The 14,624-nt window shown below is 36.4% G+C and overlaps 1 protein-coding gene across 10 annotated transcripts in view; it reads right to left on the bottom strand.

Annotated features, from left to right (window-relative positions):
• DAB1 (DAB adaptor protein 1) overlaps positions 1-14,624 on the bottom strand; it is a 726,322-nt gene that overhangs the window by 223,855 nt on the left and 487,843 nt on the right. For all 10 annotated transcript variants that reach the window (XR_015742881.1, XM_087929981.1, XM_087929975.1 and 7 more), the window contains one exon: positions 6,195-6,323. The gene's annotated coding sequence lies outside the window, so the exon portion shown is untranslated. The remainder of the gene's footprint in view (positions 1-6,194; positions 6,324-14,624) is intronic.

Here is a 14,624-nt window from a genome sequence, read left to right on the forward strand (position 1 = left end):
AGTTTTTATTTTGTAGCAGAATTAAAAATGCAAGAAAAGGAAAACATGCAAGAATCAAAAGGAATACCTCTATCCCTACAACTTTAGTTTAAATGGGAACATTTGAATAAACAGTAAAATAATCCTTGAAATTAGCTTTCTATGTTATCTCTTTTTACTTTTCCACTAATCACCATCATTTTCAACATAGTTCTGTCTATGATGAACAAGCTTATCAAAGTAATCATGAAAGAACACCACACTTTCTTCAATCAATTTCTTTCAAATTCTTGATTTCAATCAAACATTTAGTCCATGAATATATTCCTTCAATTTTGAGAGAAAGTGGAAATTATATGATTCCAAGTCTGGATTATATGGGAAGTTGTGAAAGATAATGAGACTTTACAATTATCTCTTGGGAGGCTCATGAAGTTAAGGTATTTGAGCAGTATTCTCAAATGTCCTTCATGTGCTTCCAAATGCTGCTCAATAATTCAAAGTTTTGAGTACAGTACTCTCAATTGATAATGGTTCCATATTGAGAGAACGCGTGAAAATAATACCATCTGTATCCCTAAAAAAGTTGTAGCTGTGAGTTTTCCTGCCAAAGTTTGTGTCTTGATTCCCTCCTGTCTTCTCAGGTGAAATTTCATGATGATGCTTGTGTTTCTGGGTCATAACCCGGTTTTTCTGTCTGTCACAATGCTGCAAAAAAGTTTCTTACCTTTGTTGTCATAGTTTGATAACAAATTTTAAATTCCAAAACTTTCACCTTGATCATCAGCATTCAAGGAACTATCTTATGTAAACTTTCTGACATGAAAGAACATCAATAAGAAGATGTTCCTGTGAAGTGCCAAGCCTGACAACAATTTATCTCTGAGTGATCCATCAATTGCTCTTAATTAGTTCATCAACCTTTCTCTTGTGAAACTTGTTAACTGCTGACACAAGTCATTCATTTTACTCTTGAAACTCACAAATCATCTCTTTCCAATTCACCACCTTTATATTTTATGGTCCAGTGACACACATTATTCACATTACCACATCACTATAACCACCTGTACTTCGAGTAAATTTAGTCACCATTGCTTATTGCTTAAAGCAAAATGATCACTTCACAAATAGTAGAAATATGCCCTTTTCTCACAACAACTTCCTAACAACTAAGTGAAAGAAGATATGCCAAAGAACATGTCGAAGCTTCCAGCTTCATTACTGCCATCTGTGGTAATTCATAACATTGGAACATAACTTTTCATTTAACCTTCATAACCATAACTATTTGGGATACTTCAAAAAACTTGAAATTGCTATACTTTTTAGCAGAACAGAATGAAAATGAATGTAATGCAACTAAGACATAGAAGGCTTCTAAAAAATTTTAGCCCCATCAGATTTAAGCTAGGCACCTCCAAAATATTATCCTATTCTTTTAAATGATAGTTTTGATTATGGAAGAAGAAAAAAGCCTAAGAGAAGCATGCTATTTACAAAATTGATACATATAAACCCAAATCACACTCAGAAATATATTAACTTCAATACTTGATTGAAACAAGACCAGAAAGAAGCATAAACAGAAATCATGGTGACATAGTAACTTTTAAAATTATGCATTCTTGTTTGTTCTATTTAGCTATATAACATATAATTTGCTAAATATAGCTTAGTGTTCTCTTTTTTGAATTTGAAAAACTTTTATATTCCATCACTACCCAAAGGAATTTTAGAAATTTATCACAAATTCTAATTTTAATACAATCCCATATCTATGCAACTTAAAAAATATTAGCACCAGAACAGGAAAAATTGTATGGTTAAGTGATATTTATGTTACAAAATAAATCTGAAAACACATGAATTTTAAATTTGTAAGAAAATAATAAATGTAAAAATAATCAATAGTCAACAGATTTATAGACAAAGTAAACTTGTGCAAGTTTCATTGCATATTATTCATAACCATTTAATGTTTATGTTTAACAATTCATTCTTCATGCAATCAGAATGTGTAAACTTGTTTTCTCCTTTACTTGAACTTGATTTTTATCTACTCCTTTAAAGCATGATGTAGCAAGAAAACTTTCAAATGATAATCCATTATTCATGTGGTATAAAGTTTTTTAAAGGGGGCGTAATGGCTGAGTGGTTAAAAATGCTAAGTTTGTCAGCTGGAAACTTAACCACTGCATTGATTTACTTAACAATTGTGGCAAGAAAGGTCATAAAATGGGGCCAAACTCATTTAACAACTGTTCCTGCTTAGCAACGGAGATGTTGGGCTCAGTTATAGTCATAAGTCAAGAACTACCTGTATATGATAAAATCAATAGGCATTATTTATGGAATGTCTTGAGTTAATATGGAGCTCATAATTGGTTGCTGAATTCAATTCATTTTGTGCACAGAATATGATATGTATACAATGAAGGTAACATTAAAAATGCTATATGGGGGACTTTCAAGGACAAAAAGGCATGAAGATGAGTGTTGAGTTATATTAATGTAAATTTTGTTTTCCTGTCTCCTTTTCTTTTTTCCTCACCACATAACTTTAATTTATTTGGCTTACTTACTGCTTATCTCAAAAGGAAGCCATGTGAGATACATAAAGGTAAAATCATTTCCAAGACAGTTTTTAAAATATAATACTATTTTTTTAAAAAAGGAAAAACAGTAATAAACATTTATAAATTAATGAATATATAATCCAGATAGCAGTGACATAAATACTAACGTTCCATTTAGAACCTAAGATAAAAACCTGTGAAGAAAAGATTGCCAAAAATGAGTTTTGAGTATTTTCTTAAAATGTGATTGCTGATGCTAAGTTTATATACTACTGTGAGACTATCTTTCAATAAGCTTGGCTCCATATATTTATTTATGTAACTATCATCAATTATAAAGATTTTCCATTGCTAATCCTAAAATTTGGGCAGAATAATTCAGATAATCAAAGATACTACAGAATGTGTTCTCATACCCTACATGATTAATGCTTGTTCATTTTTGTTGTATTTTCTAGATGGGAGGAGCCTCCAAGTAAGATATTTTGTTACACGCAATCATTGAGCATTGTGCATATACAGCCACATATGCCTCTGTTTCAAATGCATCAAAATAAAATATAATGTTTATCACACATTGAGGCTAATGGAAACTATTCTTATTTATAAACAGCTTCCTATTCCATGTTCCAAGAGAATTTTAAAGTGAATTTACATTTACAATATGGCAAATGTTTTGTTTGAGCAATGAGAGGCTGAACCAGAGCATGAGTGCAACAATACTTTATTTTACAATAAAGGGCTGACCGTGCTTGCCAAGCCTGGAACTGGCTCGCAGCAATCAGCAGCCAGTTGGACCCCGCAGCCTGCTTTTATAGCTGGCTGCTGGGGAGAGCCAACCAATGGGAATGGGGGGAATAACGCCCACGTAAAGTGAGTGGGACCTGAGTGAGAACTCCTTGAGTCCTCAGGACATAAACACCCTTCCCCCAGATGCGAACATGCATAGTCCTTGAGGTAGACGGGGTTTGTGTTGGCGCCTCGAACGGCGCAACTCGAACATTGTCTGTCTGTTCGGTACCAGTCTGTGATGGTCGAGCCGGCATAGTGTCGCCAACACTCTCTCTGGACTGGGCATCCTCGGGAACCACCGGTTGGTTACTGGGGTCGCAGCTCGTGGGTTGGATCAGGCTGGTCAACCTCTCGGCGCTGTTGTCCGAGTTTGGGCTGACCGGAACGACTGCTGGTGCAGACTGGTCGCTGGGTACGATGTGGCTGGGCGGCGGATGAGGCGGTTCCCCTTCGACTGGAGACTCTGGATTCTTGTTGGCAAGGGTGCTGAGGCGCTTCTAAAACCCCCCCCCCCCACAAAAGGCTTCCACCACTGGCAAGTTGACATATGAGACTACATATATTATTTGTAATTACAAGAAGTTATTATAATACATGTATATACTGCAATTAGTAAATGACTATAAATAAATGTGCCAGTGACCTGGCTAAAAGCCATCCTTAATTGCATTCTCTTCATCATCTTCTTCCTCTTAAATGCAGGGAGAAGAGGATGGAGGAAAGGCACTTGCTACTGCCTCTTTCAAATGCATTTGCATACCGTCACTGAATGAATAGTCACATGTCAAAATCTATCTGTAAATAGAGACCTGATGGTTCAGTGTGGTTAAAGATGCTGAGCTTGTCAGCTGGAGAGCTGACAGACCATGTTCAAGACGCAAGCACCACGCAACGGAGTGAACTCCTGTTATTTGCACTGGCTCGTGCCCATCTAGTAGTTTGAAAGTGTGCAAACATGACCAGATTAATAGGAATCATTTCAGTGGGAAGGTAACAGCGTTCTGTGCACTTTTGGCATATACTCATGCTGGTCACATGACCAAGGAAATTTTCTTGGGACAATGCTCGCTCCCTCAGCCAAGAAATGGAGAGGAGCACCATGCCCTGGAGTGAGAAATGACTGACAGGGAAACCTTTACCATATTACCTGTAAATCTGTGAGTCATTAATATACCATAAAACCGTATTTCTTACTAATAGCTCTACTTCTTTATATAGTTCATCTTCATTTCCTCTATTCCTACCATGAACATATTCTGTTCTAGTGGATGCATAGACAGGAGCTAGCCTTTATTAAATAGTTCTTGATTTACAAACATTCATTTAACAAATATTCAAAGTTACAATGGTACAGAAAAAAGTGACTGGTTGGTCTTTGAAAATAGTCCCATGACCAAAATTCAGTTGCTTGGCAACCAGCATGCATTTATGATGGTTGCAGTGACCCTTGGCCCTTTGTTTGCCCTTTGTGATCTTTCCAAGTGGCTTCCAACAAGCAAAAGCAATGGAGGAAGATGGATTCACTTAATGATTGTGTGATTTGCTTAACAACAACAGCAGAAAAAGTTGAAAAATCAGGCATGACTCACTTAATACCTGCATCACTTAACCGCAGAAGATGTGGCCCAAATTATGGTTGTGTCAAGGCCTACTTGTATAACCCAATGGAATTTTCAGAGCACACACCTTGGCTATTTTATCAAAATGGCTATTATCAGAAGTCCTTGACTATTTATAAAATGATTGCCGTGAAAGGCAAGCCTAGTCACAAAAATCACATCTTCCAAAAGACAGGTTCCTGTCACTTCCTTTATCACATGAGACATATAGGAGGCCTTTTTTTTTCTCCTGTCATGTGGACATAATTCTAAAAAATTGTTAGCACTTTAATACTTCATATAGGCTGTGGGGGGGCTAGGTGAGGCCAAGAAGAATTATTTTAAATAAATATTATGCTATAGGCTGTGCTTTACTTTACTCTGCAGCACCCTTGCTTCCCACTTATATATGCCAACTTAAGAATAAAAAATAATAAAGTTATGGAGGTATGAAGCTTGATAGGCATCAAGAAAAGTGTTTGTGTTCATAAGACAATATTGTACTGATGTTCATAAGACAATACTGTAGTCTGCTTCTGATAAGCGTATATTTCCAACCACTGATGATCCATAAGCTGTTACAAACATTCAGACTATTCGTAAATGATGGAAATTCCTTTTTTTAAAAAAAAAAAAAAAAGAAGAAGTTTGCTATGCATCTATGTAGGTAAATAAGAGAAAACATAACATAAATCCATTCCAGTTTGGCAGTTCCTCAAGTGTTCTGCATGTTGCATCCTAGTCTCCTTAATATTTTTTTTCTTGCTGAATTTTTAGATTAAATACAGAGTGCTAAGTTTTAAAATAAATTTCTGTCAACTCTGAATATTTATTTATTACAAGACAGAGCAGTGAAGCATAGTATGACCTATTCTTTAGTGTTCTGATTGAACACCTGACCTTCCTTCTCAACCAAAATATGTTTTCTCCAAGACATGGCATATCAACCAAAAAAGCATGTAACTAAAACATAGCCTTTAAATATAGGAAGGTGGTAAAGTCAAATAAAAGACAGAGGTTCATAAAAGAAAACTTCATCTACATTATAATCAATCTTTCTGGTTGTGAAAACTGCTCCGAAAATCCAAATGTTTAAATATGTTTCTGGTAGCAGGGGATGAAGTTTAGTTTTTTGTTTTCTGAGTGAAATAGTCATAGTCCCAATATTTTTGCTACTTTGCCCTGATTATGGAAAATGTTGTTCTGAACTGATTGCTAGCGTGGTCAAAACAGGCCATATACTCACTTTCCCCACAATGCATCATTTTCTCCTCCCCCTCTCTCTCTTTTTGTTAGGGGCAGCAAGCAGGCACATCCAATGCTGTATTACTTTCTTCTTTCATTCATGACGATGTCACATACAGGCTCTGCAATCCTGAAAAAGAAGCATTTCCCAGGTTTTGAGGACAGAAGTACTCTAACCAATCCATCAATGCTTTGTGTGCTAATGATAGATTCACGCATAACAGACACCATAAGCAGTGTGAGCAGTAGGCATGAAAAGGAGTGAATCAACTGTCAGCAGTTGAGATCTGAAGGACTGCAAGGCTGTGATTAGAATTTTCAATCAGAGTTTCCACAATTCATCATGTTACTCAGAAAGGAATGATGGGCTATCCCCCTTTTCTTTTTAATAGACATCTTCCTTCAACTGTTTCTCTCCCTCCTCTAATATTAGCATATCAGTAAGTTTCTGAGACTTAGGATTGGGTGGGTGGTTGGGTGAAGCTCATTCAGTTCCATTTATAGCACAGATTTACAGCAAAGAAAAGGAAGCAGACATGTAGCAGAAAAAGATCACTGTCTGTTTCTTTATGCAGGCACAAAAATCTGTTATAAATTTGATTTCACTGTAAAAAAAATAATATTTAAGTATTGAGATGAATTTTATAGGATTAAAGAATCAAAAGTACTTTAGTCTTTTTCCATGATACTATATTCCTTCTTCAAGGTTACTGTCCTTCTTTTAGATAGTCACATGGGATATCTATGCAAACATTCTAACTGTTGGAATCCTGTAAGTCTAATATAAATATAGGGTAATTTTATTTGGAAAGGCAAAATACCATAAAACCTATTTTAAATGTAATCATAGCATTTAGAAAATATGAATAAATTTAAAAAGAGGGTATATAATTCCTCAGGTTTTAAAAGCCTATTCAATACGGATTAAGGAATGAAAATGTGTTTATTTTAATTGTGAATGTATTAGATCAGTCATCATTAACAATGAAACTGTTTACAGTGCTTTCTTAGCGCAATCCCATTTTCTATGTTTGGCCAGATGGACAAACTACAGCATGACAACTAAATATACTTTGATATTAAGGTCCAATAAAATGACATTTTCAGAAACTAATACAGCTTTATTACCAAGAATGCACAGGCATCTCTTTAAAAAAATTGCTTGAGAGACATATCAAACAAGGGCCATGATAGCAAACAAAATGATAGAAATTAAAACACTTGCCTGTTTAAATTCTTGTATTTAAGCACCAGTTTAAATGCTAAATATTTACTCCATTTTCCGAGCCAGAATAAAATCCAACTAATTGTGCAGCCAATCACAGATTTGTTTCACTCAATCTATATGACCATCCATCTCACCAAGATAACCCTGTGCCACTAACAACAGTTAAAAACATCAAAATAAAATATATTTGCCGCCTATAAGATAAAAACCAATCAAACAATTCAAACAGCCATTCCCTGATCTCTAATTGACAATCCAATGCTGGGAATACAACAGAGCTTTGCAAAAGACCAGCAGGATCAAGGCTAATCTACTCTCTGGCAGAATTGTATTCTAAAGGGAAGGTGCCATGACATAACATGTGTATCCGGTGGCCTGCCAGTTGACACTCCTCCCTCAAAGGGAACCCTAACATTCTTTTTCTGCCAGATGTGATGGGATGAGTAGAAACAACCAAGGAGAGGTGGTTCCATAAATAACCAGGCCCCATGCCATGAAGGTCTTTACAGATGACTACTAGTGAATTGCACTCTGAAGCATACTGGTAACCAGTACAACTCACAGGACAGAAGTGTAACATATGCACACCAGGGGGAGTCCATAACTGCCTCATTTAAGATCAGCTGGAGCATCTATGTGTTTTTCAAGGCCAGACCCATGTAGACCTAATTGAAATAACCATTTAGGAGGTGACAAAAACATGAAGGACTCTTGGTTTAGAAAAGGATGCAATTGGCATATAACACAAAGCTGTGCAAAAATCATCCAAGCCACCCAGAACGACACCCAAATTGAACATGGATTCTTTTTGGGATAGTGCAACCTGATTCAGAACAAGAAAGGAAAACTACCTAGGACCGGAGGTTCCAAAAAAACCCAAGTAGGGTTGGATTGAAACTTGTTCTTTCCCATCCAAGTTCCCCCAGCCTCCAGACACAAGAACAGAGCTTCCACCACATCACCTGTTCAGCCCAGTGCAAAAAATGTAAAGATATCACCAGCATACCGATGATATCTCACTTGTACCATTGAATGATCTCACCTAGCAGCTTTGTCTTAAGCAGCTATGTAGAGCCTTGAAGAACTCCAGAAATCAGGACCTGTGTGCTAGTAACACTTTCCTCTTCATCAACTGGAACCAGCTTCAGAAGAAGGAAGAGAAACAGTGCAACACAGTGCCATTCACTCCTGAACCCTGAAGCTTGGCCAGAAAGAAGCCTATTTGTGGATGAATTCTAACAGAGAGCAATATTAAAGCAATAATTAATCTGAGAATTATCTATTCCTTTCTTTTTATATTTCCCATATTTTTATAGTGAACCATAGAACTAAGCTCATGGACCTATTTGGTTGTTGATATTTGATTACCTGAAACAAGCACATGGCCTAAAACTGAAGCCCACTCAAAATGTGATCGTTGGGGACCAATTCTGACATTATATCTGCTTACTAATTAACTTCAGAATATTTTACTTTATTTAAGAAATCCTATCTGATAAAACCAAGGAATCCAAAGTATGCTTTTAATTTTAATACAGTGAGGATATATCTGAAAGTAAGCAAGCAATAAATAAGAGTGATGTGATTAGCATTCACAATAAAAACAGAATCACAGAGAGACAAGCTAAGGTAAGAACTTTTGCTAAAATCCCAGGTTTGCTTTGTTTGCATACCTGCAAAGTAGATCATACTTCGATGCTATGAATGCATACTACAAATCTTGAAATAATATTCATGAACTCAGCTTGTGTAAATTAGGGATATATCAGGAGCTAAAATCTAAGGCATAGTGAGAACGCTTAGAATCATTTCAATCTGAACTATTACCATTATTCGCATATCTATTCTTTGTCAGTATCTAAACAAATGTGATAATAGACTGGAAAACAGTATATCTCTTTCTTTCCCTGGTAAATATCAACTGCACTCAAATCCTCTCCTTTCAAATAATCCTGGAGTTTAATCTTTTAAAGGCCTATTTTGATCTTTTCCTTGGCAGATAACATCACTCCCATTTGCTAACCATTCCAGATATTTTAAGCAAGAGGTCAACTGTAATTCTGTCAGCCAGCAAGCAAAACATATGTGGATTACTACAAAGAGTTTTGCATATTAACATTTTAACTAGAAAGACAAGTGCACAGTAAAGATCTCATATGGCAGTTCTACCATTGGATGAACTATTCCAACCTTCTGTGGGGCATGGAAGCAGTAAACAATTGCTGACAGAAAAGCCTTGTTGTTATGAGCAAAGCTATTATCACATTAGGTCTAGGATCTACTAAATGACCAAAAGGAACAGAAAATGGTTCTTAACAAGATGAAAATTTATTAAACTGAAAGCCATAATGAATATTCACCTTTGGATTCCAATGGTTTCCCAAATTATATTACAGTACATATTATAGTATTGTGAAGATATCACGCCAGTATAAATACTAACAATGTTGTATTCATTAAGGCAGAAACCAATATTTCTGAACTTGGGCAATTTATTTATGGGCTTCAAATTCCACATTCAGCACAGCCACTGCTGAGCATTTTTAAGTCCGTGCATCTCTAATGTGCATAGGAAAAGATTTCTGCCAATTACTGTTCACAAACCAAATTGGGCTGTATAAGACATAATATAAAACCAAACAATCAAATCAAACCAAGGTGCTGGAAGAAGATAAGCAGGATTTAAAACTGGAGGAAGAAATGTCAATAATCTTATGCTATGGTTTTGGCTGCCTAGTGCCTAAATGTGGATCACATGACCAAGGGGATGTTGCAAAGATTGTAAGTGAGATTACTGATTGTAAGTCACTTTTTTCAGTGCTTTTATAACTTTGAATGGTCACTATACAAATAGTTGTAAATTGAGGGCTACCTGTATATAACTCAATGCAGAGAATATATGTAATACTCCTGACTCCTATTTTTCCAAAACAACCTGTAAGGTGGGTTGGGCTGACAGTGGATGACTGGCCATAGTCACCCAACTGGATCTCATGAATAAGGTGGGTCTAGATAGTCTCTATGTTTCTAGGCCAGCACCATAACCTCTACACCAACTTGCTCTCAGTAACATTGGGAAAGGTAGAAGGAAAGAGAAGAGGATAAACAATGGCAAGACTGAATGATTCAATTACATCAGCAATAGCCATATGATTGGAACACCTGAAAGACAGGAGGGGTCAAACCCTCAAAGAGAAAATCTATGTGGTCACCAGAACTCAATACTGACCTAACAGCATATAATAAATCAATATTATGCATAGCCAGATTTGTGAAAATAGTTCTTGAATCTTAACAGGAACACAATGTTCCCCATCCAGATCCCCACAGCCTCACTGATTCTGATTTGCATTTACATTTACAAATGAGCATTTGTTTTCATTATAACAAAATTGCTAATTATTGGCTATGGGACCTAGACATATGATTAACAACAGAACAATGGTCCTTTCCCCAAAAGGAGTGACTCAAATGATATTGAAATAATAATGCAAACAACTTCCCTTGATTATGAAACATATTGCGCTTTACACACAATAGCAAAAGCTAACCCAAATATCTACAAAATTGTCTGATCTGCATTTTTAATCAACTTGATTTGCATTTTTTGCAGTTATTCAATTTGCATGATATACTCATATATTACATTTAGAATCCCTACTCTCTTAATGCAACTTCAACTATTGTTATATACATATATACACACACGTGTATGTGTGTAATTATGTACGGCATGCATACATGGATGTATATTTGTACAAAAATAATTTGAGTCAAGATTACTATTTTGCTACTCTACTTGTCATTACATATTTTTGCTGATACTCTTTCTTTTGAAGCTTATGTTAATAGCGTGCACCAGAACTAATTATTTCTAGCAGCTAAAACGCCAAATGAGTGTTTGAATAATCATTTATTCAAATAAATAACCCCAGCCCTAAATTATTTTGGCTTTCAGCCGATCTATGGTCATCATTCAACAGTATATTACCACAAAATAGCTTGTACCCTTCTCCAACCAGGAGAATCAAGAGTGTTTCACACATTCTGTTCTTCTTATCAACTATGGCACTCTGAATTAATAGTGTTCCTATTAGTTAAACACTAATGCAATTAATATATCCAGCAAATACCAGAAGAGGTTTCTTGGTATCATTTTTTGAAGAACAGTTAAAGAAAAATAATCCAAAAATCCCAACTGTTTTGAAAACAGATTGAAAAAGGGAGCGAGGATGTTCCCTTTTCCACTGTATCTATTTATGGACTTTCAAAAGTCAATACTGCACTCTGAATATTTAACTCAGTGTAAAAACAGCACATTTGAAGCTGTTTAGCGTCAGACATTATTATTGCATTGTAGAACAAGCCCTTTTTGAATATCATATAAAAGGCATTCTTCACCTACCTCCTCATGCTTTTGTACTATTTGTTATCCTATTATTATCCTATCCTATCCTATAAATCATCTTTTAACTCACAGCTCTTCTCCCCATTGTGCATTTTATATTTGATGTTTTAGTTTTACAAGTTTTATGAATTTTAGACTATTATATTTTATTAAGTGTCAGAAGTGAGAGACCATGAATGCTCACATGCCTGGAAGGAATAAGAACACAACATGACAAAAGCAGCCACAAAGAGCTGCAACAAGAAGTGTCCTAGAAAAAGTTCAAAGCAACTGAAAGACAATAAGAAACCTCCCCCCCAAAAAAACCCCCAAACCCATGGCTATCTTAACAACAAAAAGAAGGCATGTAAGTCTACCTTGCCTCTTAAGTCAAGAATTGATAAGTATCACACCTTATTTGACTACGACTCTGACAAGCTCTTATCCTCTGATGGGGATTTAACAGTAGTAGACAAAAAGGGAGAAGTAGCTGGAATGGAATCTGAGACCAATGAAATGGATTTAAACTGAAACTCATTAGAGTGAATGCAGATTTGTCCTTCGTGACTACTTACTGCCCACAAAGTCATATCTATATTGGATCAGCTAACAGAGGCCAATAAGAACCTAGAGGAAATAAAAATGCTAGAAGAAGAAATATTCCCTAGCCTTGGAAAGGAAGGTGAGACAACTGGTAAGAATGGTAATAAAGGGGAGAATCTCCCCCCCCCGCAAGGCATGAGCACTATATCATAGTCCAGTACAACTGATAAGCAAAATCAAATTTTAGCATCAGAAGACCCTGTGAAATATATGTACTTCAATTGAGGAAAACCATGTTATATACAGAAATGATCCATGCAAATATTCAAAGATGGAACATAAAAAAGGGCCTTCCTGAAATTTCTGCCACAGTTCCTTAGGTGTAAAGTAATACAGACCAAACTTACAGAGATGACATGGCTTCTGTCTTGCCAAGGCTTTAAGAGGCTTGTGCTATTGTTTCAACAACCAGTACTACCCTAAATGCTCTTAAGACTCGAGCACTTTCTACAGAGCTTTGGAATTGTGCCAACTAGAGTATTTCAAAATATCTATGCCCACCCCCCCTCCTAACTCCTGGAAGCTTGCCAAGGCAGAACCAGGAGGATACATCCAGCCCTGTTTCTGATAACAGTGCTACCAATAATATTCTTCAGGGGGAAAATCCATCAGCTGAAGGAAGGAGATAAATTTGACGCCATGCAATCTCTTACTATGCTTCTCAGGAGGAGTGAAGGAACTTAATGTAAGACTTTGATTACATCAAATCATTATAGTAGGGAGTTGATGGAATATTCGCTACCCTCTGTGACATGTCCAAGTTCAATAAAACCCAGTCAAAAAGGAAAATAAAAGACCAAAATATCTCTTCACCAGCAATCTATATGCACCACAGTGCCACCAAGAAGCCTTCCACCAACAGATCGGGAAAGCCACTTTTATAAACAGGCAGTGATCCCCACTCCCTTCTAGTACGGATTATATTTCATAGTTGGGTAATGAAATGTCTGCAGGAAAACAACCAAGCACCAAAGACCCCACAATTTAATCCTGTGGTGGTCTCTCATGAAAAGAAGACACTTCGCATCCTACCACGTACACAAAGAACAAAGAATCATAGTTCCCACATAATCCCACTCTACATTCTGTTCTATTGGTATTTGATTTGTTATTATTGGATTTATGAATTTTGATAGTCTTTATGTGCATATGCTGACTAAGCATAAGTGACTATAAGAAGAATCTGCCAATCCAGGAATGGGTGCAGCTCAGAGGTGGCATTCAGCAGGTTCTGACCAGTTCTGGAGAACCGGTAGCAGACATTTTGAGTAGTTCGGAGAACCAGCAAATCCCACTTCTGACTGGAGATTTTACAGTATCCTTCCCCTGCCACGCCCATCAAGCCACGCCCACAAGAACCAGTAGTAAAAAAAAATTGAATCCCACTATTGGTGCAGCTGGTGAACAAGATGGAGTTGTGCAGATACCCTCCTAGCCACAACTGCCACCTGCTTATTCAGCAGGAATCTAGGAGGACTGATCCCTAGAATGTGCACTTGGTCTTTCTGGAACAGTCAGAAAGCCAACACCAAAGAGAGCATAGTTCTTGATCTAGTAGGCTCCAAAATCCAGAGCCACTTGAACTTGATAGGGTTTAGCTGAAGCCTTTTGTTGCCCATCCTGATCTCCACAGTGTCCAAACCATGGGATAAGGTATTTACAGTATTAGTTAATTCACCAGGTAAGGAGATATATAATTGTCATTAGTATACTGATGATACTTGACTCACCTCATCCAAGGTCCTCATATAGATGTTCAAAAGAAAGCACCAAACCTATGGGACCTACACAATAGGAGTTAAGGGCCAGCTGTCTCTTCCCCAATCATTAGGCAGTGCTGATCCTTAAAGTTTTCAAAAAGCTTGACTACTAAAATGTGTAAGGTAGAGGTCTCACCAAAGGCTTTTTCAAATCATAATCCAGGGGAGAGGGCGTTGGTTTATAAAAAATATATGTATAGTTCTTTCAAATGGAGATTAGGTTTTAAGATTCAGAAGAATCTTAAAGAGGATAAAATACTCCAGTGTCATAATTATGAAAACTATGAATTGTATGTTACTTCAAAATAACTACGTTAACACACATGGAATAAAGTTTAGAAAGATATGTCAAAATGAAATAAACTACAATCGTCACTGTTAGGTAGAATTTAGGTGATTAAGATGAAATGTTTTACCTAGAATTTTATTTATATTTTAAACAATACTTGCTTT

Source organism: Pseudonaja textilis, chromosome 3 (assembly GCF_049901715.1).
Source record: "Pseudonaja textilis isolate UNSWEBS1 chromosome 3, rPseTex1.2, whole genome shotgun sequence".
In the NCBI taxonomy this organism is placed as follows: Eukaryota; Metazoa; Chordata; class Lepidosauria; order Squamata; family Elapidae; genus Pseudonaja; species Pseudonaja textilis.